Source organism: Grampus griseus (assembly GCF_964374135.1).
Source record: "Grampus griseus genome assembly, chromosome: 15".
In the NCBI taxonomy this organism is placed as follows: domain Eukaryota; kingdom Metazoa; phylum Chordata; class Mammalia; order Artiodactyla; family Delphinidae; genus Grampus; species Grampus griseus.
Window position 1 is genome coordinate 62565825 of NC_139009.1, and position 23735 is coordinate 62589559.

The window sequence follows — 23735 nt, forward strand, 5'->3', positions numbered from 1 at the left end:
AATTTCTGCAATGAAAGAGATGCAAACTTAAAAAATTGAAAGATTTTTAATCAATCTAATCTGCCTAATCAACCTTGCAAAAATATTCTATCAGGGTGGACCAACTGAGATAACAGTTACGAAAGGGTTTTCCAATGTTTAAAATTCTCTTCCCACTTCAGAAATAATTACAATAAAATGTTACTCACTGGTGACAAAAAAAAAATTCTATCAACTTATACTCCACTCACAGTGAAACATTTATTGGGTTTCTATTATGAGCCTGGTATCATGCTGGAGGTTGACAGTATGGATTTACATTTTAGACAATACCAAAAAATGCCTGAGAGAGATAACAGTGGAGCTCAAGTATAACATTTCCTCACATTATCAGGCATAGGGATCTGTACCTGTTAGAAAACCTATGAATCCTGCCACAAGTGGAACGGCAAAGAACAGCATGTCCTACAGTAGGTCTGAAGGTATAATAGCATACTAAATTCCATTGTTATTTATAATAACAACTGTTTTTTGTTAGTTTTAGTTTCTAATTTCTGAAAGTAACTTACATACACTGTTAGTAATCTTCACAACCATTTGAGCTGGGTCAACTGAGTCAGGAAGGTCAGAATTATTGAATGAATGAATGAGTAAAAAGACCACTAGCTTTAACATATCTGGGACAGTCTAACCAGGTTTCAATCCACAAGCATTTATTTACAATTCTGAAAACTTCCACGTAATTACAAATGGGACAAGAGTAGTAAATTACTGTTTGGATAAAAAAAGATACAAGTTAGCACAACATAGTTTACAAACTTACAATTAGGCACATTCAATTTGGTGCTAAGTCATAAAATATTCTTTTGCAATTTATGAAAAATATCCAATAGACATGTAATGGCCAAAATGTACAAATGATACAAATATCTATAGACATGACAGTGTACAAATTGTGACATAAATCTATCAGAAACTAGAAAATCTATGTTGGTCCTATAGTTCCAGCTTGCTAAAAGATACAGGCTTTGGGTGGGAACACAAAAAAATCCAGACCTGGCCATAACAGGGTTTCCAGAAAGTATGAGAACTAGCAAAGAGTAGGCCTCTGGATGGGAGTGGGTCGAACATGAAATAAAACAATGCCTTAATGGGTATGTAGTAGGCTGGGATGGAAAATATAGGAGCAAGGGATATTTGGGGAATCAGGGAGCTAAGTATTTGACAATAACAAAATCTACCAGTATCTGATAGGGCCTCAGGTACCATGTAAGGGTTTGAGGGATTCCAGTATTTAATTAAATCACAATGTGACAATGGGAAGAATTAAGGACAGCCTCAGGGATAGATGAACTGGGGATGTTACACAAAGACATGTCTCAGTTAACCTGATGGGTTCAAAATGCAGGAAGTGGGTATACGGGACAAGACAATACCCTAACTGTAAGAATAAAGGTTTAGGTCAGGGTAGGGCCTGATGTTGCTAAGTGTTGAAATAGAGCTCTTTAGTTTCTTCCTCCTATATGTAAGATTCTTTAGAGGTTAAGATGATGCTCAACCTGCAAGCTAAAGTTAAATGGCTGGAACTAGAGAGAGAAAATAAGTTACATAGGCTCGGAACCAGGAAAAGCCTAACTAAGGGTTTGCCTAAATAGAATTGAATGTTGGGACTGAATATTTTAATATGTAAACATTTTACTGATACCAAAATGTGTCTTACCACACTTCCCCCAATCTCACACCACCCACCCTAACCTGCAGTAGCTATGGGTCCCTTGATTTCCATGGAAATACAGAGAAAAGAGACACTGATCTGGCTTGCATTATTCAGTAGTTGTTAGCCTCACATCACATACTAGCATCATGTGAGTAGGCCATCTGAAGTAGGAAGCTTAGGGGAAAAACCTTGAAAAACACTTAAAAGCTTAAGCCACATCTCTGTACTACAACACCTTTCACAATTTCTTCTCAGATAAGCATCATCCCCATCAGTGAAAAAACTCATATCTCATAATAGGAAAAACAGGCCTAAAAATTAAATGTGTGTCTTTGGAGGTCCCATCTATGGGATATCTTCCTGGTACTAGAAAAGTCCCCAGAAAGATCAATCTTTGCACCCCTCCCTGAAAGCTTACCACCAAGGAAAATGACTAGATCCATAGATTTCCTCCCTCAAACCAGCTTACCTCACATATAAATCATTAGCAACTCAGCCCTTACTCACATCACCACAGTCACAAGAGTGGTTAGGGAGCAAAGTACCAACCACGGGAACTAAAACAGAGGCAACCCAGGCCAAGCTGGGCTGATGGCAGATGTCTGCTCCTTACGCTTGGGTGCATAATGCGACTCACCGCAATGCCTTTTTCACAGACCCTTTTTCAAGTTTCTCCACAAAATCCAGCAGGTCAAGTTCGTTCATGATGCTTCAAGATAAACGATCGTCAAGAGAAAAACATGCAGTATGTCTTACAATGTTGGAGTCCTTAAAAATATGACAAGGAAATAACCATGCAGACAAAACCAGAGCATTTAAAAAAATCTGTGTTCTACAAACATACAAGTGAATGCCATTAATAAGGTACTATGACATAAAACAAAATGAGAAATATATGTAAGACTGTTCCCTTTAGTGTACAGAATTCATGGCAGTTGCCGCACTATTGAGCTACTTACATCTATGACTGTCTGTTCTGGTAATACTAAATGAGGCCAAAGTGTGTCAACTTGTTTCCCACAGAAACCAAAAAATCTACATGAATCTCTTTTCTCCTGTGCCCTTTCACCTTATCTGCTCCCAGTTCTCCATGAATGTCCGCTTCCTTCTCTAATTATTCTCCTCTTCATTTTGCTTGGCCTTGCACCCACGCATGCAAGACAGAGAATCCTAGAGGTCCAAGATTCTAGAGTGGCTGTTTGCAAGGGGGTGGAGATTACAGTAACTGCCACACTGTATATACTTCTGTGCAAAGAAAAAGGGACAGTATTCAGAATGTCTCTCACATATAAAGGAGCTGGATGGCAGGATACCTGTGTGGCCCAAGGAACTAGAGGCAGCAAATTATGGGCAAAAGAATTGCAACCAAAGGCTGGAAGAGGAAAGCTTTGCAAACAGCTGTCTCTAGCTCTTTGGTATTTGCTTCCAGTGGGCAGAGTCTGTTTTGAGAAGCATCAAGCACTGAAAAGAAGACTCCTGCTGCTGGAAGTTGACAGAAAGTAGCATCCATGAGGGTAAGAATGCAAGATCAAGGCTTGTCCTAGAAACAATGCCCATAATGGAAAAAAAAAAAGAAAGCAGAAGAGAAATGTAAGTCACAAGTCCAACGTGGCCCAGCCTAGCCCAGCCCAAGGAAGGTAGGAGTCAAGGAGACGAAACTGAAAGAGAAGAGCCTTGGACCACAACATTCTCCACAAGGTACACGCAACAAACTTCACCCTACGCTTTAACCAAGTTACAAGAAGAACTTCTTAATCCCTACTTTTTCTCCATAAAAGTTGCTATAAGTTCACTAATTAGACAGATATGTTTTCAGAACAACTGTAATAGTTCAACTAGATGGCTCTTTCCTTCCTAAGGATATTAATTAGTTACATATATATATAGCTCTAAGTATATGATACATAGAATATAATACTCTATAGAATATAAGTAACTGTTAGTTAATGATATTAATGAACGTCTGTAAGAAATGTTGCAATGATTTCCCTAATATAAGAGGCTGGGGGAGGTAAATCTGTCTTCTAGGATTTCCTCCCCAGAGCTCAGAAATTTAGGTGTTGTTTTAGCTCTGCTACACTCTCTCCACCCATCCCCGCCTTCCTGTTGGGGATCGGACCTCCCTATTGGCTATCTCGTACCTGTAAACTGCCTGCTTTGTGACATCATTCTCCTACCAAACCTACTACCACTTGGTAGAGTCTTGGGGTTTCCGTGGACTTGTCTGTAAATAAATTTGGATCATCACAAGTGAGCGGTGACCAGTGACAAGTGACCAGTAACCAGTGACCTTTGTACTGGACACATGCGCCATTCAGCTGCAGCCACTCAGACATCCTCTGGTGTTGTCTCTTCATCCCTCGTATCTGCAGTTGATGTTTCCTTTTCTTCTAGGACCATGTCAGGTAAGAAAAGAAACTTTTTAATTTTTTTCATTAGATTTATTTTGCCCCTAAATTTACTAGTAGATTCAAAATAGCATGGAATAATGAGGGAAAGTATTGAACTAGAAGTCTGGAGACCTAATTTCAGTTTTGACTTTGGCATTTACTATCTGTGTGACTTTGGACAAATCATTGACTGTCTCACAAAACCTGATATTTTCCTTATCAGTTACGTTAGAACACTACATTGCTTGATCACTCTGATCCCTTTCTTTTCTAATATTGAGCCTTAAAGGGTACCCTTGTAGAAAATGAAATCAGAGACTTCTCAAGAGTGTTTCAACAGAAACATAGAAAAGACAGGTGACATAGAAAACTAGCAATACATAGCAAGATGTTTCATCTCTAAAGGTCTCCCTCCACTAATATTTCGACTAGTTGTAAAGAGAAAATAGGGAGAGAGGATGGAGAGTACTGGGCTATAGGGAGGCACAGAGTCAAACGTAAGGAAGTTTAGGATTGTTTTCATCAGCACAGGCCAACAGGAAAAAAGAGATAGGAAAAAAAATAAGAATGAAGAGGGAAAGCATAGAGGAGCTCTCAAGAAAAATGTAGTTTGCAATGGAATGTTGATGGGAACCAAAGATTTTAAATTAAAGCAGAAAGAGCATAGAGTGAAATCTGCTCAGAGCAGGGCAAAACAAAGTTTATTGTAGCAAATCCTTATTTTAACAGACTAAGAGGAAAGTAAGGACAGAACAGGGTATCACCAGGAAAGGCAGCTTACCAGAAAAGTCATACTCAGTATTTTTTCTTTTATTGCCTCTCTGAATACAGTTGGCACTTGACAGTTTTGAATATAAATATTTTAGAAATATGTCCTGGAAATGATGCTTCCTATAAACAGGAAACCAAAGTGGTTATCTAGGGGTCTGCTTTTCAATGTTTGATTCTTTCTAATTTTTAAACTATGTAGACATTTTACTAATTAAAAATTTTAAATGATATCTTCTAAATTGAATCAGAAGGACTATTTCCCTTGTGTGATATGTAGGTTCTAAGGCAAGGTTGCTTTTCATCTTTACAGTTCTTTCCTTCCTAACACAGAGAGCACATTGATCAACAGCCATCGTTCGTTTTTAGATCTTAGCTACTTACGAAGAAAAAGATAAAGTCAAGCCCCACATGCCTAATTCCACATGAGGGAATTCGCTGGCGGTCCAGTGGTTTGGACTCGGTGCTTTCACTGCCAGGGCCATGTGGCGCGGCAAGAAAAAAAAATTCCACGTTTATCTAGAACAATATTGTGGAGTCCTTTTGATGTTTTTACATTTGCAAATCTTTTTTAATTGGATTCTAGTGATGATGGTTTTTTTAGGTTTTGGGATGTCATCTTCTTGGATGTTGAAGATGATTATAATCTAAGTTCTAGGATAAATAAAAAAACCGTCTTGATACTTTTTAAGCTTCCTTTCTGCTTATTGTATATTTCTATTCTTTGAAATATATATTTCTACCAGGCTTAATACCTGTTATTGCTGGGTAAAAATATGAATGAGAACAATGATGAAATTCTTTTACACTTATTATTTTGCTGTCTGCTTTGTACCAGTTTTCATTGAAATACTTGTCTGCATATATTGTGGCCCCCTATACATTCACGTGGATTGAATTTTGTTGCTTGTTATGCATTTTTACTGATATATCTTCTGTGTCTGTATGTATTGGCTAAAAATCCATTCAAAATCACATTCTACCGCGTTTTTTGGTTAATAGTATTCACTAAAATAGAGTGGGCAAAATTCACTTTCATAATATTGCATGTATGGTACAGAATGTCATTTGTTAGTAAACTCATTATGCTTTGATACTTGCCACATACCCAAGTTTTCATTAATATCTATGTATTTCTTTTTCATTATGTAATATGTTTTTCATGATTTTTCTTTCTAGAACTTATTGTATCTTCCTCCATATAAATCATACGCTATATATCAGCTTATTCATGTATTAATTATTACTGCTATTATTATTGGTGGTGCTGTTATAACCACTTTATAGATGAGTAATCTGAAGTAAGCAGATAACTTTTTTGTTTCCAAAAGCACTTAAGAAATTCACTTTCAGGTAATCATTTTGAGGTAGGATGAGAAACCAGGCTTTAAGAGGGTAAAAATGACTCTTTAAATTTACCAGTTGGACTGAGCTATATGTGAACTCTAGGTAATAGCATGGGAACTCCACAAGCAAAGTGAGACACTGAAGATGACAATGATAATAGCTGTACTATTTTCTAACGGACAAAAAAAATGCCTATATTATAAGTTCTACTTCTCCCGCTTTCTGGCAGTATCATGCTCAGAGTAGCGTCCTGGCAAGCAAGTCAGGATACTTAGGCTCTGAAACCTGGTAAGGATACTAACATAATGAGAGAAGTTGAACAAGTCAACCTGACCTCTCTGAGTCTCAGTTTCCTTCTTCATGAAATGAGACTGTGAAAATAGAAGTTCTCTAAGACCTCCTAGTTCTAAAATGCTCCCAGTCTACGAAACAGCATAGAAGTCCATACTAGTTCAGGCTGAAAGGAAAGATAGGGCAGGAAGAAGGTTGCTTCCAACCTAGAGAATAATGTCTGAGCCATACCACTTGGGTCTTCTGTGCCCAACATGGGAGCACAGGCAGCTAATACAGAAGAGTGTAAAACTGCTCAGTCCTTGCCACCATCATAACGATCTGATTTTTGGTTTCTCAGTAAGTATTGACACTAGAGGTATCCGGATAGCAAGAAACTTAAGATAATGCTGTTCTTCAAACAGTGAGAATTTATCAATCTCCCTGATGTTTTCATTACCCTCTTGTTCTTACAAAAAATTTCCAAAATCCATCTCTACTTGGAACTCTGAATTCTCTGCAGCACTCTCTTCCTGGGGTGAGCAATGCAACTTCCCTAACAGGAAGTGTCTGCAACTTCTCCAGAGTCTCTGCTCCTGCCGTCAGTTTGGCATCAACTATGGCTACCTCCTTCCAGACACTCATGGGTAGTGCCTACCTTCACCAACATTCTAGCACAACTATGTTATCTGGAGTTACTGACCAGAGCCAGACCTCCACTTCAGCTGCTTCCTATCCGGGTGTTCTTGACTGGGACATCACAGGAAGCACTGAAAAGAATTCTCCTTCACTCGGAGACTTTACTCTGGCAGTCACTGACCAGCACACAGCTGCTTCCTCCATGTTTATGGCAGCCCAGTATGATAAAACTGCAGACACCAATAACATGGTCCCTCTATATCCATCACTTTCTGCCAGGCTTGCTCAGGGAACACCATCTCAGATTCCAAACTAGGGACACAGCCTGTCACTTCCCTACCAGGAAGGAAGCCAGGTATATTACTATAACCAAGGCACATTGGGGTCTTTACTGAATGGAGAACTTGGCTCCTGCCTGCAATCCTATGGCTCTGTGTCATACACAGGAAGTAGGGCCTCTGTGCAACCAAAAGTGGTTATGGTACTAAAGGAGATTCAGCCCACAAATATCCAACCACCAGCTTCCACCTCTTGGAATCTACTACCCTGTGTCTGCTCAAGCCATCACAGAAACAAGTTTTCAAGGTGAGTACAAACAGCAAGAAAGTTGAACAATGAGGTCAGCATTCAAAAATGGGGTCAAATCTACAGCTGGGAAGTGGTGTACAGACAGGTAGAATTTAGGTCCTGAGCCTTTAATGACCACTACCTTTGCTCAGGGCTCTCTGGTTTTAGACTCATATAAGAACACCTAGGGCTTCCCTGGTGGTGCAGTGGTTAAGAATCCACCGGCCAATGCAGAGGACACGGGTTCGAGCCCTGGTCTGGGAAGATCCCACAGGCCGTGGAGATACTAAGCCCATGTGCCACAACTACTGAGCCTGCATTCTGGAGCCCGTGAGCCACATCTACTGAAGCCCACATGCCTAGAGCCCGTGCTCCGCAGCAAGAGAAGCCACCACAATGAGAAACCCACACACCGCAACCAAGAGTAGCCCCGCTAGCCGCAACTAGAGAAAGCCCGTGCACAGCAATGAAGACCCAGTGCAGCCAAACAAATACATACATAAAATAAATAAGTTCAAACAATAAACAAATTAAAATAAATTAAACAAACCAAAAAAAAAAAAAAAAAGAACACGTAATGCATGGGGGAAGGTGGGAGAGACACTGTAAAGGTCATCTATGCTACACGTACAAGAACCCCGAGAGCATACTAATAGGTGCCACATTTTTCACTGCTGCAGCCAATCATTCCCCCTGTACTACCACACTGTCTCACTCCCTTTCCTGTTCTACTGTTAGAGTCTCTTTGGAAGGTGTTTCAGAACTCTTGTTATGATAGTGACAGTTTAACTGTCCTCACTTCCTTAATTTATACCAGAATTTAAGACCTTGTGGTCCGAGATCCTGTCCAGAGCAAGCAGGCTAAGACTCTGTCTTTGTTTATATATTTCATCATGAAGGGTCTACTCCCTCTCCTAATTCATGGTGTGAAGTGTCCTTAGCCTCTCAGGAAAGTGGGGAGAATTGAAAGGACTCTATATGAGAATGCTAGACTTTGTAAAACATTTCATTTTTTAAAAATAAGACTCATTTTTAATTGATTTATAACAATCTTATGAAATACAAAGAAAGCCAAGAATCAGTGACATGAAATGATCACCAGTAAGAATTACAACAGTCACCCCTTATCTCATAGCATAGGGCACTGTCCATGATCCTTAAGAAGAGTTACTAGAAATGCCTTGCCCGTCTTGCCCCTAAACACCAACACAGCAATCATGTACCTTGAAAGGTACATGATTGCTGTGTTGGTGTTTAGGGGGAGCATCTCACTTACCAGGGACTGACTTCTACCTTGATTCCTTTGTAGGGATGGAGACTTCCCTGGTGATGAAACATTCCCTGGGATTGCAACCTCCAAGCCAGACATCTTGTGTGACACAAACTCAAGAACTCCCCAGGTCCTGCAGGAGCAGAAATATTCAGATACTTGAGAGTAACCCACCACCTGAACTTGGGGACATTTCAGGGACAGCTCCAGTCCAGAGCGCCAGTAGTCTCCTGGCCCTGCCTCCAGCTCCAAGCCGGGGACAAATAGAGAGTGAGCACTTGGAGGATATGAAAACCAAGCTTTCAAAGCCTCTGGATGCCTACAGATCCCAAGAGAAAACCAAGAGCCTCCACTACTCCCTTTAGAAATCCCTGATATTCACCAGCTCCTGGCCTGCACTGATGCATCCCCTTAGCCAAGAGGAGCAGCTGCTTCTGAAAATGCTGATCTGGGAAAGAACAGCCTGAGTCTTGAGGACCCAGGGACACCTGAAAATGGGATGGAATCTAGCAGTGGTTTTGCAGACATTACTACACTGGCGGAGGATATTCACCTTCCCCAGCTCTTTTTTTCTTTGAAAGATCTTGATCAATCCAAAGGTCCCAACGTGATCAAAGCCAAAGACACCAGAGCCATTAAGGTGAATCAGGTGCAGCAAAAGCCAAGTGTCATAAAGGTTCCCTCTGCTCAACCAGGAAGAACAAACATAAAGCCTCTGAGCCTATCAGTGGTGCTACCAAGGCCAAAATCCAGCCAAAGAATCCAGAGTGCCTGTTAAGGGGAGAAGTGCTTCTATGCCATGCTGCAGTCAGGGACAGCGCTCCTGTGAACACGGCCAAGCATTCCAAAGGCAAACCTCAGAAAGCTGCATCCAGAAAGATCAGCAAAACGAAGAGCCACGGGCAGGAAAGCACCTCAAGGACCAGACGAAGGAAGAAGGCTGATGAGAAAAAGCAGTCAGGGAACAAAGTCAAGGCAGGAGAGAAGCCAACAATTCCCCAGACGAAGCGAAAGGAACACCAAACTGAGCTTATCCAAGAGAGCTTTAAAAAGCCTCGAACCTCCCTAGGCATGTGCAGGCTGGCGTCTGTGAAGGTTTTTCATGCACTGGGGGAGAAGAATGATAAGAAAACTGGGCTCTCTTCCTGTCGGGTCTTGGGAAATTCAAGCAACCCTAAACACCCCCAGCTATCCAGCCATGGAGGTATACCCCACCTGAGGGTAAGAGTCCTGAGAAAACTCAAGTCAAAGCCCAGAAACCAGACAGCAGTGCTGAGAAAGAGTGTTCATCTCCATCCCAGTAGGAGCTGCCGCCTCCTGGGAAGGTCAAGTTGATACCTCTGCCGTTTTCTGCCTGGGACAAGCCTCAAGCTCGACCTGCTCCTTGGAGGCCACGGTCTCTGGCCTCACATCGGCCTGCTCTGGCTGACTGTGCCCAGCCTGCTTCTGCTAACTCAGCTCAACCTCCTGCAGTGAGTTCATCCCAGCCAGCTCCTGCCTCTTTGCCAGGTCCTGCCAAACCATCTCAGCCAACTATGACTAACCAACCCAACCGGGTTGGACCGACCATACGCAGCCTAGTGTCCCTCAGTCTGCTGCTCCTAGGCCTGCACCCTACGGAACTTCATCTTGCACTTCTCTCCAGCGGGAGCCTGTTCCCCCTGCTGTGACTAAGCGCCAGTCCCCACCCAAGCTCCAAACCCCATTTCTACTCCAAGACTTCAGCGAGCAACCAGTTCCATGGAGGGAACCCTATGTTCCTGAGCCAGTAATGTCAAAGCCCATCGAACACAAGCAGAGGCCAGAGCGGGAGGCCATGAAGAGACAGGCTCAACAAGAACGTATTGCTGCCAAATACACCTCTTTGGGGAAAGTGCAATTTTTCATTGAGAGGGAAAAAGAAATGGAAATTGCTGACTACTACGGATATGTAAAGTCAGAGCTGCTAGGAGTGTGGGTGCCACCTTGGGGACCAGCTGCTCTTCCATATACAGATAAGACAGGTATAAATTTCTCTATTTATTTTGATATATTTTAAAACAATAAAACTGAATAAATAAATGTAATAGAATTAATAGATGAGTAATAAAGCTTTTGAATCTTGAGATGCTGCTAACTGTGGCGTGTTTTAGCTTTTTGGTTTGTTTGTTTGTTTTTGATGGGGTTGGAATCAAAGTCTGCATGAGAAAGGAAGGACTGAAAGTTGGATGGGAGAATGAAGGAAAGGGGGAAAAAGGGGTAAAAACTGAGGAAAGAGGAAGGAACTTGGCCCAGGGCTAGGAAGGCCAAAAGAGATTTATGGATTTATGAAAGGAAGCAGGAGTGAGGATGAAATGGAAGAAGTAAAAAGCAGGGTCAGAGGTCAGGGTTGAAAGAACCAAATTTGAGTAGACTTGAAGATGACGGAAGGTGAGTCTAGGTTTACTAGGAGAAACAGAAAAAGTCTCTTGGGGAGGTTGGCCTTAAGTCTCACAACCACCAGATAGGTATTTAAGAAAACAGGAGGTTCAGGACACATCTCTGAAAGGTTTGAGTTGCCTTATCCAGGTGTGATTATAGTGGGGGGACAGGGAAATCTACCAGAGAGGTGGCTACGGCTCAGAGTTATCCTAGGGGCAGCTGACGACAGGGGCAGAGCCAAGGAACTGCTGCATCACGAGGCCCACGAGTAGGCCCTGGTATGTTAATCACGATGTACTCAACATCTAAGCTCCAGGGCAGCCAATGCACTCTTCAGTTAATCCTGGCAACAAAAGGCAAGGCCAGTATTCCTGTGCCACTTCACTTAGAGAGGTGCAGCAGAGGGCTGAGGTCACATCGTGTGTGCAGGTACAAGGCCTCAATTTGAGGCCCAAATGCCTCCAAAGTCCTCAGTATTTGTAAGTGCCCGCAGGCGGCCAACCTGGCTTTCAGAGGACAGCATCCTGAGGTTACTGGTCGACGAGATCAAACTTCTGGACGGGCCTAAATATTAACTTGCGGGGCTTTTTCCGTTGACCAGGGCGTGTGCCGCCGTCTGTAAACATCACCATCTACTGAAACGCATGAGAAAATCCGACGGAAGCATCCACTCTCACGGGTGAGAGCGGTGGGGGCACGCACACTGGGCAGCTGCTCCAACAGCCACAGGACCCAGGCGCCCAGTGGTTCACGGGCTCCCTGGGAGGCCTCGTGGGGCAGGTCGAGGGAGTGAGGATGGGAGAGAGTGGCAGGGGTGGGCATCAAAAGGAATGCAGTGGGGAGAAGGGAGGGATGGAGACAGTGGATAGTGGATAGTGACCATGGGAAAACTGGCAATTTTCATTTTCAACATTAATTTTTTGAGATGTCATTCACATGCCATAACACTCACCGTCTGAAACTGCAAATTCAGCGTCATTTCATACATTCACAAGCCTATGCAACCATCACCGTCATCTAACCCATCACGTTTTCATCACCCCACAAAGAAGCCCCTGTAACCATCAGCAGGCCCTCTTCATCCCCTCCTCCTTCAGTCCCTGCAACCATTAATTTCCTTTCTGTTGCTATGGTTTTGCCTTTTCTGGACATTTCATGACATAATACAAATGGGACCACTGTGTGTGGCTTCTTTCACTTAGCATAATATATTCAAGTTCGTCCATGTCGTAGCATGTGTCAGTACTTCATTCCTTTTTATGACTGTATAATATTTCACATATAACCACATTTAAAAATCCATTCATCCATTGATGGGCATTTGGGTTTTTTACACTAATAATCTCCATTTATTGACAGTTTATTCTGTGCCAGGCAGCACCAGGCTAAGTTACTGACCTTATTTCACAGATAAAGAGGCTTGGAGAGTGTGAAGAGTTTGCCCAAGATTAAGAGCTAGCAACTGGGGGAACTGGGGTTTGAACTCAGGCGAACTTCAGAGGTAATAGAGTCACATGACAGAACATTAGAAAAGGTCCACAAGGGTATTCAAGGAAAAGTCACCCTTTTCCCCACGTGCCCCAGCCACACATTTCCCTCCTCAGAGACATCTGCTTTTGCCATGCTGTGGATCCTTCCAGAGAACTATTTATACCTCAACATGTATGTATCACAATTTATTGACTAATCTGTCCCACTGATTTGAAATGTCACTTTTATGGTATAATAGATTCTTATACATATTTATGTTACTCTTTTCAGAGCTGTCCTGACTCTTTTTTGCCTATCTTTTATGTTTGCCATTTCTCTAAAATTCTTTTTATCTTCTTTTTGATTAAAAAAATTTTTTCCTTTTCTTGTTTGTTTCTCTTAAGACATTATCCATTATGTTCATTCACTCGTATTATTTAATTAATTAATTAATTTATTTATTTATTTTTGGCGGTGTTGGATATTAGTTGCAGCATGTGGGCTCTTCACTGTGGCTCGGGGGCTCTCTAGTTGTGGCGCATGGGCTCCAGAGCACGCGGGCTCAGTGGTTGCGGCATGCGGGCTTAGTTGCCCTGCAGCATGTGGGATCTCAGTTCCCCAACTAGGGATTGAACCTGCATCCCCTGCATTGGAAGGTGGATTCTTAACCACTGGACAACCAGGAACTCCCCACTCTTGTATTATTTTAAATTTAGTCTTCATTTCTGAAATTTTTTTCTTTTATTTTGAATTCTGTCCTGAGTTCTATCATCTTACCTAATTCTGATTTATGCTGTTCTTTCACGGTTTTTTTTATTATGGTAAAATATACATAAAAGAAAATTTATTATTTCAACCATTTTCAAGTATACAATTCAGTGACATTAAATACATTCACAATACTGTGCGACCATCACCACTATCCAAATTCAAAATAATTATGTCTAAAGATTGAGCAGGACCTCAGAAAGATGGAGGCAGCAGCATAGTTTCTGAATCTCTCCAAACCCTTTCATGGAAGAAGATCAACTAAAACCAAACACCCATAGGTGGCATTTATCAGCATTTACCTTTTCCAGAACTTTTTCACCATCCCAAACAGAGACTCTAGAGCCATTAGACAGTAACTTCCCATTCCCTCCTCGATCCATGTTCTTTCATCTTTTCCATTGTTTTTCCTAACATCTTTTAGCCCACTTTGAAATAATAGGTTACAGTTTTTTTTGTTGTTTTTGTTTTTGTTTGCGGTACGTGGGCCTCTCACTGCTGTGGCCTCTCCTGTTGTGGAGCACAGGCTCTGGATGCACAGGCTCCGGATGCGCAGGCTCAGCGGCCATGGCTCACGGGCCCAGCCGCTCCGCGGCATGTGGGATCTTCCCGGACCAGGGCATGAACCCATGTCCCCTGCATCAGCAGGCGGACTCTCAACCACTGTCCCACCAGGGAAGCCCTAGGTTACAGTTTTGATCTGTTTTGTGGACCTGTCTTTTCCAACTTGATTTTATTGTCTGAAGAGATGCTATTCTGCTCCTTATTCTCTTTTTTCTTACACTACCTCTGTACGGGATTTGATCCCAATCCTTTTTTTTTATTGATTTTTGGATGAAAAAAGTTTTAAAGCACTTTGAAAAGGAGGTGCGAGGCCATGTGGAAACGTGTTCCTCATGGCTGTTTCATCAATGCTTCACTTATACTGTTTTGAAATAACTCTTTTCCAGGAGGCATAAACCAGTGGGCTTTATCATTGGACAGAGTGCAGAGAAAGGACCCCACGAAAGCTGATCACCTTAGCAAAAATGATTTAGTTATGATTTCACCCAGGATTGGTCACAACCAGCCTGGGAAACTCAATGAACCAGAGACAAGGTATAATGTCATCTTTCCTTCTCTCTACCTCAGCTCTCAAGGATTGGTCACCTACATGTTATTCATAATTATTAGTTGGTTTCTGTTCATAATTACTATCAGAAGACACAGCACTTATGGGCCTAATTACACTGCCCAGCTACGCACCATTCTTCTTCATTTTGGCTTCCTGTCCACCAGCAGGAACCTGATTTATTTTTGTTCTCCCTTCACCACAGCCCAGTAATTTTTGTGAATGACTCTCAGTCTCACCAGAATCTGTATCTCTCACTCTGCCCCAACATCCCACCCCATCATTCGCTCCCTGAAGTGTACTCTAGAAATTTAGGTAAACTGGATATTTTAACACGGTTCACCATCTCTTATGAAACCAGAAGAAGAGCAGCTCTCTTATGGAACGACGGAGAACTTGTAAGGATAAAACACCAATCTGCAGGAGAAAGGGAAGAAAAGAATGATGGAAATAGTTTCCTGAAAACTGTTTTTACATTATGTTTTGTTTGTTCCTGGTAAATAAATTGAAATCTTCTAAACATTAAAAAAAATCTAAACCACTAAATTCAATAATACAGGAATATAACTTTTTAAAAAAAATTTCTTTGGCTGCGCAGCATGTGGGATCTCAGCTCCCCAACTAGGGATTCAACCCCTGTCTGCTGCATTGGAAGCACCAAATCTTAACCTCTGGACCATCAGGGAAGTCCCAGGAATATAACTTAAAGGAGAAGTTATAAACCCCTTGGTTATATGAACTGGAGATTTTTAGTAAGAAGTCATGTATTTTAAATGACTTGGAGCTTTAAAGAAAGGAAGGAAGGAAGGAAAGAAGGAAGAAAAAAGAAAAAGGAAGTTCCTTAGTGGGCAGTGGATAAGACTCCAAGCTCCCAATGCAGGGGGTCCCGGGTTCGATCCCTGGTCAGGGGCCTAGATCTCACATGAATGCTGCAACTAAGAGTTCGCGTGCCACAACTCAGGAGCTGCAACTAAGGAGCCTGCCTGCTGCAACTAAGACCCAGCACAACCAAATAAATTAATTAATTAAAAATATATATATTAAAAAAATAAAAAGGAGGTGTGATTGAGAATTGCTTTTCTAACTTCACAGAATTTCTGTTTGTCTGTTTTTTTAATGTAGTATTCAAAAACACAGTGGCTTACTTTCGGAGGTTTCCTGGCTCTGCTGCCCTCCCTGACTTTTACCAAGACATTTCCCTTTGTGCCTGTTTTTCCTCCCAAAAGTTTCTCTTCTGTGTGGGTCACATCCTGGAAAGGAGCTCTGGCTGCTCAGTTTGATGATGTAGAAGGGCTAGACTACTCCATCCCTTTAGACTATTCTGGGCCCCTTGTCCTTACTCACGTTAGAGTTTGGTAAAATCTCTCCCAGTCAGCTGCTGTTCTCATATTGGCCCACAGTGCTTTCCAATGAATACCTGCTGGCATTTTGAAGGACTCCTGTCTTCATGTCCATCAGATGCTTGCTCCTGTCTGACACTTCCTTTGGTGCAGATGCTGGGACCAGGCAGGTCTCTGTGGGTGGTGGTCTGACACACCCTCTTGTTTTGGGGTTTCTAGTTTCTCGATAAGTGTTACCCATGGGCACTTGGTTTTGGTTGATCTAGTTCCATGAGAAGGTTTGGTGAGATTCAAATGATGTGCAACTGCCTCCATCTTTCTGAAATTCTGCTCCATCATTTGCCATAATTACTTGAAATGTGAGTTCCTATAATTTTCAGTTTCCCGAAGCAGAGCCCCATTTACACTACCCTCGTTAGGACTCTGGGTCAGAAGAGGCTTTCTGAGTCTCCTCTGTCTGATGTCTCATGTGTGTATTTGCTCAGTCCATGTTTTGAATAGGAAGTTAAAACACAACAATCTAAAGGGCTCATGGGTTGGGGGACATTTGGCCACCATGAGAGGTGGAGTAAGCCTGTGGGCAGGGGGAGAGTCTGAAGGCAGGTCCTGGTCAGGAATGTGTATCTTTTCCTTCCCTCTTTTCCTTCTCTTTGATTGACTTTCCTAAGCATGTACAAAATGGAATCTCCAATCTGCCCTCCTCCCCAGCAAAAGACCTGGTCCATGCCCAGTTTTCTTCATCTCAGTTCATGGTAATATCATTTTTTCGGTTGCTCAGGCCAGAGACCTTCGAAATCACTTGACTCCTCTTCTTCCCTGCCAACGATGCATCAGCAAACTCTGACTGCCTTACCTTTGAATTGTATCTAGAACTTGTGCACTTCTAACCACTTTCCTCCATTTCCACATTAGTCCAAGCCCCCATCATTTCCTGCCCAGATTACTAGGATAGCCTCCCAACTCAGAAGCTTCCCAAACTTTCTAGATTTACAGAGCCTTTGGTGTCTCACCTCTAGGCTAAAAGCAATACTTAACAGTCCCATTTATTAACTAGTTGGGTGCCAATAATTAATAAGCATTTATGTTTGCAGTAGGCTGGATAACGACCACACAAAGAGATCAGATCCTAATTCCTCAAACCTATAAATATTACTACCTTATTTAGAAGAAGGATCTTTGCATATGTGATCAAATTAAGGATCTTGAGATGGGGAGGTTATCCTGGATTATCAGGGTGAGCCCTAAATGTAATCATATGCGTCTTACAAAATGGAGGCAGAAAGAGATTTGATAGAGACAGAAGAGGGAAAGGCAAAGTGACCATGGAAGCAAAGACTGGAGTGTTGCAGCCACCAGCCAAGCAATGCCAGCAACCACCAGAGGCTGGCAGAAGCAAGGAACGAAAACTCCCTCAAGAGACTCTGAAGGGAGTGTAAATTCTACTGACACCTTAATTTTGTCCCAGTGGTATTGATTTCAGACTTCTGGCCTCCAGAACTGTGAAAAAATAAATTTCTGCTTTTTTTTTATTCTATATATTTTAATGAATTTAGTCACAGAAATTACTCAGTTGCTGACAATTGCTACAAATGCACCTAAAGCCCCTTTATTTATAGCAATTTAACTAGGACAAAACATAAGTAGAAATACATCAGGAAAGTATCATTTCACATTGTTTGACTGAATACACAGCACTTTGAAAATTGAAGAGTATGGCTCTGTTCAATGTCACCTTAAACGTGTGTGAACAAATACCTTATAGTATATCTGTAATTTATTATTTTCACTTATGTTCCACACTTGTACCTTATTAGATTTCTGTCACCCTCAAAGAATGCAACAGAATATTAGGAAGAGGCAGTTCCAAACTCATAATAAATTTTTTAAAAGAAATTGAAATGGTCCCCTGCTTAATTTATACTATGAAATACAAGTGAATTTTCAAAGGCAGTGGAAAACTTAATGCAGGAAAAATATGAAGAATACTCCAAGTTTTGACTTTGAAAATGTTTAGGTAATGTAAAATATAAAATGATTCACAAACAATACCTTAACTTTATTGTACCATACATCATGTAGTGCATGCTGTATTTATCAAAGCATATTTAATTTTGAACTGAAGCTTAGCATTTCATTATTTTTCTGTACTGTACAGTGAATAATACTGATAAACTTCTGCTTTTTAAAGCCACCAGTTGTGGTGACTTGTTAGAGCAGCCACAGGAAAAATGCCCCATTTGCACAATGATACAATGCTCCAACAACTAGGTAGACGTTTGAAAAATAATACATGTGAATTAAAAGGAAAATATTTTTATTTCACTCTGAAATAACCACAATTACTTGCTAATGGAATGTGGGGGACTGTTGGGCACTGTACAACATCTCAAACCTTAGAATTAAATTGGGTGCTGCCAGACTCATTTCCTGCTCCACACTGATCTTCAATTAGTACTTGACTTTTGTTACAACTACTGCCCAAAATCCCAGGTTCACAATCATATGACAGCATTGAAAGGAATATAGCACAACTAATGCTGAAACTGTGAACTACCTACCAGCTAGAAGCTCACGTGGTATCTAACAGATGTCAAATATTGCTGTGAATCCTTCAAAAATTTTAAATATCCTGCTATAGGCTGGTGAATTTATGTGGTGTCCTGGGGGGCGCCCCAGTGTACCTTGTGAACCACAGTCCTGACTGGCTTTCCTATTCCCACCCTTGCCTGCCTAAAATTTGTCAACACAGCCACTGTAATGATCCTTTCAAAACATTAGTCAGATCCTGTCCTTCTTCTGCTTGAACCCTCCCACGGCTTCTCATTTTTCTCAGTGTCAAAGCCAAGGTCCCTGCAATGGCCTATGTGGCCCTACCTATATCGGGGGTCAACAAATAAACAGCCAGACAGTAAAAATGTTAGTCTCTGTGAGCCAGATTGTTTTTGTCTCAACTATTCAACTCTGCATTGGTAGCATGAAAGCAGCCATAGAAAATATGTAAATGAATGGGCATGGCTGTGTTCCAATAAAACTTCATTTGCAAAGACAAGTAGTTTGCTGAGCCCTGATGTACATGATCTATTGCTATGTTCCCTGTCACTCATTCCACTCCCATCATGCTCAGCCCTTGCTGGTCCTTAAGTACATCAGAGAGCTCCTGGCTCAGGGCCTTTGTACTTGCTGTTCCCTGCCTGCTGTTACCTCCAAGTCTTTACTCAAATCTTTCCAATGAGGGTTTATCTGACTACACTATCTGAAATTACAACTGTCCCCCTGCACTTCTCCTTTCCTTCAATCTGATTCCTTTTACAGAGCCCACTTCTCCCATGGTATTTAGAATCTTCTAATATACTATGTAATTACTTATTTATCACATAATTGCTTGTAATCCATCATTCCCTCACCCATCGCTAGAATATAAGATCCTTGAGGGCAGGGTTGTGTTTCTTTTTGTCTGCTTTGTTGGCTAATATATGCCCAGTGCCTTGAACAGTGTTTGGCACAAAGTAGGTACTCAATAAATAGTTGTTGATTGAATAAATGAATGAATAAATGAATGTTTTTCAAGGAGTATAAATACAGCAGTATGCAATTCTTTATCTTGCAATCAAAGTTATAGTGGTTGGTCATATGGCAATATTTTTGTAAATAAATATGTAAACCAAATATAAAATGATAAAATCCCTCAACCCAAACTGTACAACTCAAATAGTCCTAAAGTTTCTTTTCTCATTTAACTCTTGTTGAAATTTTCAACCTTGAGAATGGCACTCTTACTTAAAACAAAAGGCTCTCAGCTATCAGGAATAAATCGTATAACTCACAGCTAACTAGCAGGTAACAAAGGAAGAAAATACGTCTAAAATAAAATTGACTGCTTATGCACAAATTTAAGCATTAATTGTAATAATACACACACATTTAAAACCTTTACAAGCATACATTAAAAACTCATTTTCCTGGGACTTCCCTGGTGGTCCACTGGTTAAGAATCTGCCTTCCAAATGAAAACAAAAAAGAATCTGCCTTCCAATACAGGGGACACAGGCTTGATCCCTGGTCGGGGAACTAAGATCCCACATGCTGCGGGGCAACTAAACCCGTGCCTCAGCTACTGAGCCCACATGCTCTGGAGCCGATGCATCACAATTAGAGAAGCCTGCGCACCACAACGAAGACCAGGGCAGCCAATAAATAAATAAATAAACAAACATTGTGCTTGCATGATATATCTTTAAAAAACAAAACAAAACCTCATTTTCCCAACTAGATATTTTTCTTGGTGACAGGAGACACTATTCTTCAAAACAAACTACAGGTGGAGCCCCAAACCTCAGATTCACTTCAATGTTACTAGTTTTACTGTAGCCTTCTCAAGGAACAACTTCTTCATGAGGTAATTCCAACTCCAACTGAAAAGGAACATAATTTCCATGCATTCATAATATACACATGTGTCATACATATATTTTTGTCCCCATTGCTTTTCACAGTGACCCTTAGAGATTAAACACTCATTTTCAATACAATTTTATTGGCATTGTGACATTAAAAAGTTAGTGTTATGTCCTTTGCTAGGCAAAAAACAGTTGTCTAATATCTCAGGCCAACAATTTTGTGTAGAAAGTAACATAAACAAACTGAAATTTTCAGAAGGAGCTTTCTTTTCCCTGATTTAGAAACCCTGGTAAGTTTAGCCAGGTTTTCAGATCAGCAGTCCCTCTTTGAATGTTGGATTTATGTGGGTGTGATAGAGGGGCTATCTGGCAGGAAAATCCTACTCAAAATCAAAATAGTAGTTCTTTCATAAGATTCAAAATTTTAAGTTAATAAGACAATGAGGCAGAAGATCTTTTTTATTATAGCAACTATTTTTAGAGTTTAAAGAAATTGTGGGTATTCTTCTGGACAGCAGTAGGACAAAGCAATTCAATTACTGGGTAATACAATCAGACTCCAAAGCAAACGGGTTTCTATTTCAGTTTTAAAGCATTTAGTACTTGTTAAGCACACCCATTTATGAAATAGTATGTGTAGATAAATAGAAAAGTACTTGCCAATTTTGCAGAGGTCAAAAGCAAGCAAATTCATTAATATTATATAGTGGTCAAGAACAAATGTATATTGATATAATATTTCTAGACAATCTTAAATATTAAACTTTGTTCTTTAGTCTACTAATATTTTTTAAAATTTATAAAGCTGAATACTATACATTGGAGCAGGGACAAATTCAAAGGTAATATTTAACAAAATTCAGACTAGAAATTGAAACAGCTTTAAATATTAAAACATTTAATGAATATTATGATGACCAAGAACTAATATTGCTAAACTAAAACAAATGTGCACCTGCTTCTTATGTGATGGTAACCCCATGAACAGAATCAGTTAATCCATGAAAACATACAGAGAAATTTCTAGTAACAAGCTGATGAAGTCTTTTCTTAATGAAGATTTGAAAGGCTTTCAGTTTGAAAAGGTAATAGTTGTAGAAGATATGCTTTTCAAATTTACGGGTAAAATTTTGTTGTAACATATGCTAAAAAAAAATTAATGATTTAACCAGTATTCAAAAAAGAACGTGAGGGGCTAAAGTGGTGTGCTAAAGTCTACAAAATGAAATTTACTTTTAGATCCTACTAGTGGAAACCACTAGAATGCTTGCTCCCCAAATACTCTTCCTCTGGAAACCTTGCCACTAACAAGGATGGACCCTAACAGCCAATGAGTCTAATGTGACCTACCTCTCTGGCCACAAAGATTTAAAACAGAACTGGACATTGAGTTTCTGAATGTGGCAATGAACAAAATTAAGGTGAAATCAAGAGCTGAGACTTGAGTAATTTCTAAAAAAATAAGGGAATGGAAATTTAGAGAAAGTAAATTTCCACATAGAGAAGACCCGAGGATATGTATTTAGCAATAAAAATAAAAGTAAAAACACAGCTCATATCCTGGTTTTCCAATGACTTAGTAGTATATATAGGGCATTGATAGACTGGTGGGATAGTGTTCAACACCCAATCAATTCTGATAAACCTCATACAGTTTTCTCCAGAGAACTGGGACAAGGTAGCTTTTTAGGACTGACATAATCATTTAACATACCTCACAAATGTGAAGGACATGAAGGCATGGGGTAAACATGAAAGTTGCCAGTCTAATTCCAATAAATGTATGATTTATGTAATAGATTTTATCTGATTCCATACTTTCTAAGCTTTTCTAAGGGATGTTGTATTACAACTTGTGTAGCCTTTCACATGGTGGAATGCATCGGTGGTTAGTGCAGACATTTTAGGTTAGCGCAGACGTTTACTGTGTCCGCGCTAACCTAAAAATAAAAGCTGGCTTGGTCGTTGGGTCCTTTAACTATTTGTTTCCCCTTTCTTCCCCGTTGGTTTTGTTTTACCAGTGTGGCCGCCGACCCGCTCTCTCCTCATTGGTGGGTTTTTCCGCAGGTGGCAGCTCTAGCCCCGCCCACCAGTCGCCGCCCCTTGCCCTAAGTTCCTGAGAATTAACCGATAGACCAGAGGGAGGGGGCGGGGTGGGCGCCGGATGTGACGTTTCCGGAAGCGCCGAGTGTCGACCGCGGGGACAGGTGGGGAAGGGTACCGGGAGTATGGTGGGGCCGGGCTGCTGAGCGTGGTCGGACTCTGGCGGGGAGCGGCCACCGTGAGTGTGGGGCCTGCAGCCTTCTCCTCCCCGCGACCCCTGCCCGGCCTGCCGCGCGCGAGGCCCCTGACGGCTCTGGTTCCCAGCCGGGCCCAGCGCGTCCCCTCCTACCGCACGCGAAAGACCCGAACACCTTTGCTGATTTTTGCCTGGTGTTGACAACTTGGGCTTGAGTGCCTTCGAGAAGGGGGCGTCACGCAGTTGTCAGGAGGTCCCTCTCCACTGTATATGCCTCCTTCGCTCGTTCCTGCTACTTCCTTTCGCCTCCTCCTCATCTTTCCCCCTCGGTTCTTTACGCCACCTTCCCCCCTTATTTACGGATACTGCATCTCCTCCCTGGAGTGTTGCTCAGCTTGTAGCTCTGGGCACCACTTCCTGGCCTCGGGAGGGGGTTCCATTCTCTACCAAAAGATCCTCTACCAAGAGGGACTGAAGAGCAACAAGCTTGCTCTGCTTCAGTTAGCTTTGATGGGCTTGGCCCTGAGTTTAGTAATTAGACAACTTGGGGAGGTTTTAGATTTGCTAGTAGCTTTCTGAGCCCCTAAAAAAGCTCCCACAGGAGATGGAATACCTCTACATCCCTGGTAGTCCCCACAACTTTTGTACTATTAGGGTGTTTGAGAAGAAGGTCGGTGGAGGAAGTGTGACCTAGAGATAGAATTGGCCCGGAGAAGACCATCTCTGAGGGAGGGGTTGGAATGGAAAACAAAAGCAGTGGATAGACAAATGAAACTGAAATGTCAGGATTTCTGGGCAGATAAGAATCCCGACTGAAGCAAAAGATCTCTGTTGGGAATGAGTAAGGTTTAAGATTAAAATGAGGCCAGTTGACACAGAACCTTGAATTCCAAAATCTGCTGTAGCTTGTATATTCTGCAGCATGCTGGTTAGGATGTGCTGTAATTCAGTATGTATCCAATTACCAGAATCTTTTTGGAAATGATCGTAGAGTGGTATCTGATTGGAAGTTGGAGTCTGATTCTAACAGCAACAAAAACTGCAATCTGAGACCCAAGGAGGG

The 23735-nt window shown here is 41.4% G+C and overlaps 1 protein-coding gene and 1 pseudogene across 3 annotated transcripts in view; both read left to right on the forward strand.

Moving 5' to 3' along the window:
• Window positions 1-4001: 4001 nt before the first annotated feature.
• On the forward strand, window positions 4002-22873 carry LOC309834125 (uncharacterized protein C2orf78-like; annotated as a pseudogene). Its single transcript has 4 exons — window positions 4002-4101; window positions 6948-7695; window positions 8987-10877; window positions 22616-22873. The product of its transcript is annotated as an uncharacterized protein C2orf78-like (transcript).
• The window catches only part of STAMBP (STAM binding protein), a 34385-nt gene continuing 33236 nt past the window's right edge, over window positions 22587-23735 (forward strand). Inside the window, exon 1 of one of the 2 annotated variants that reach the window (XM_082672507.1) lies at window positions 22587-22640. The gene's annotated coding sequence lies outside the window, so the exon portion shown is untranslated. Of the gene's footprint in view, window positions 22715-23735 lie in introns of both variants that reach the window. The other variant, XM_082672506.1, reaches the window with a different exon arrangement.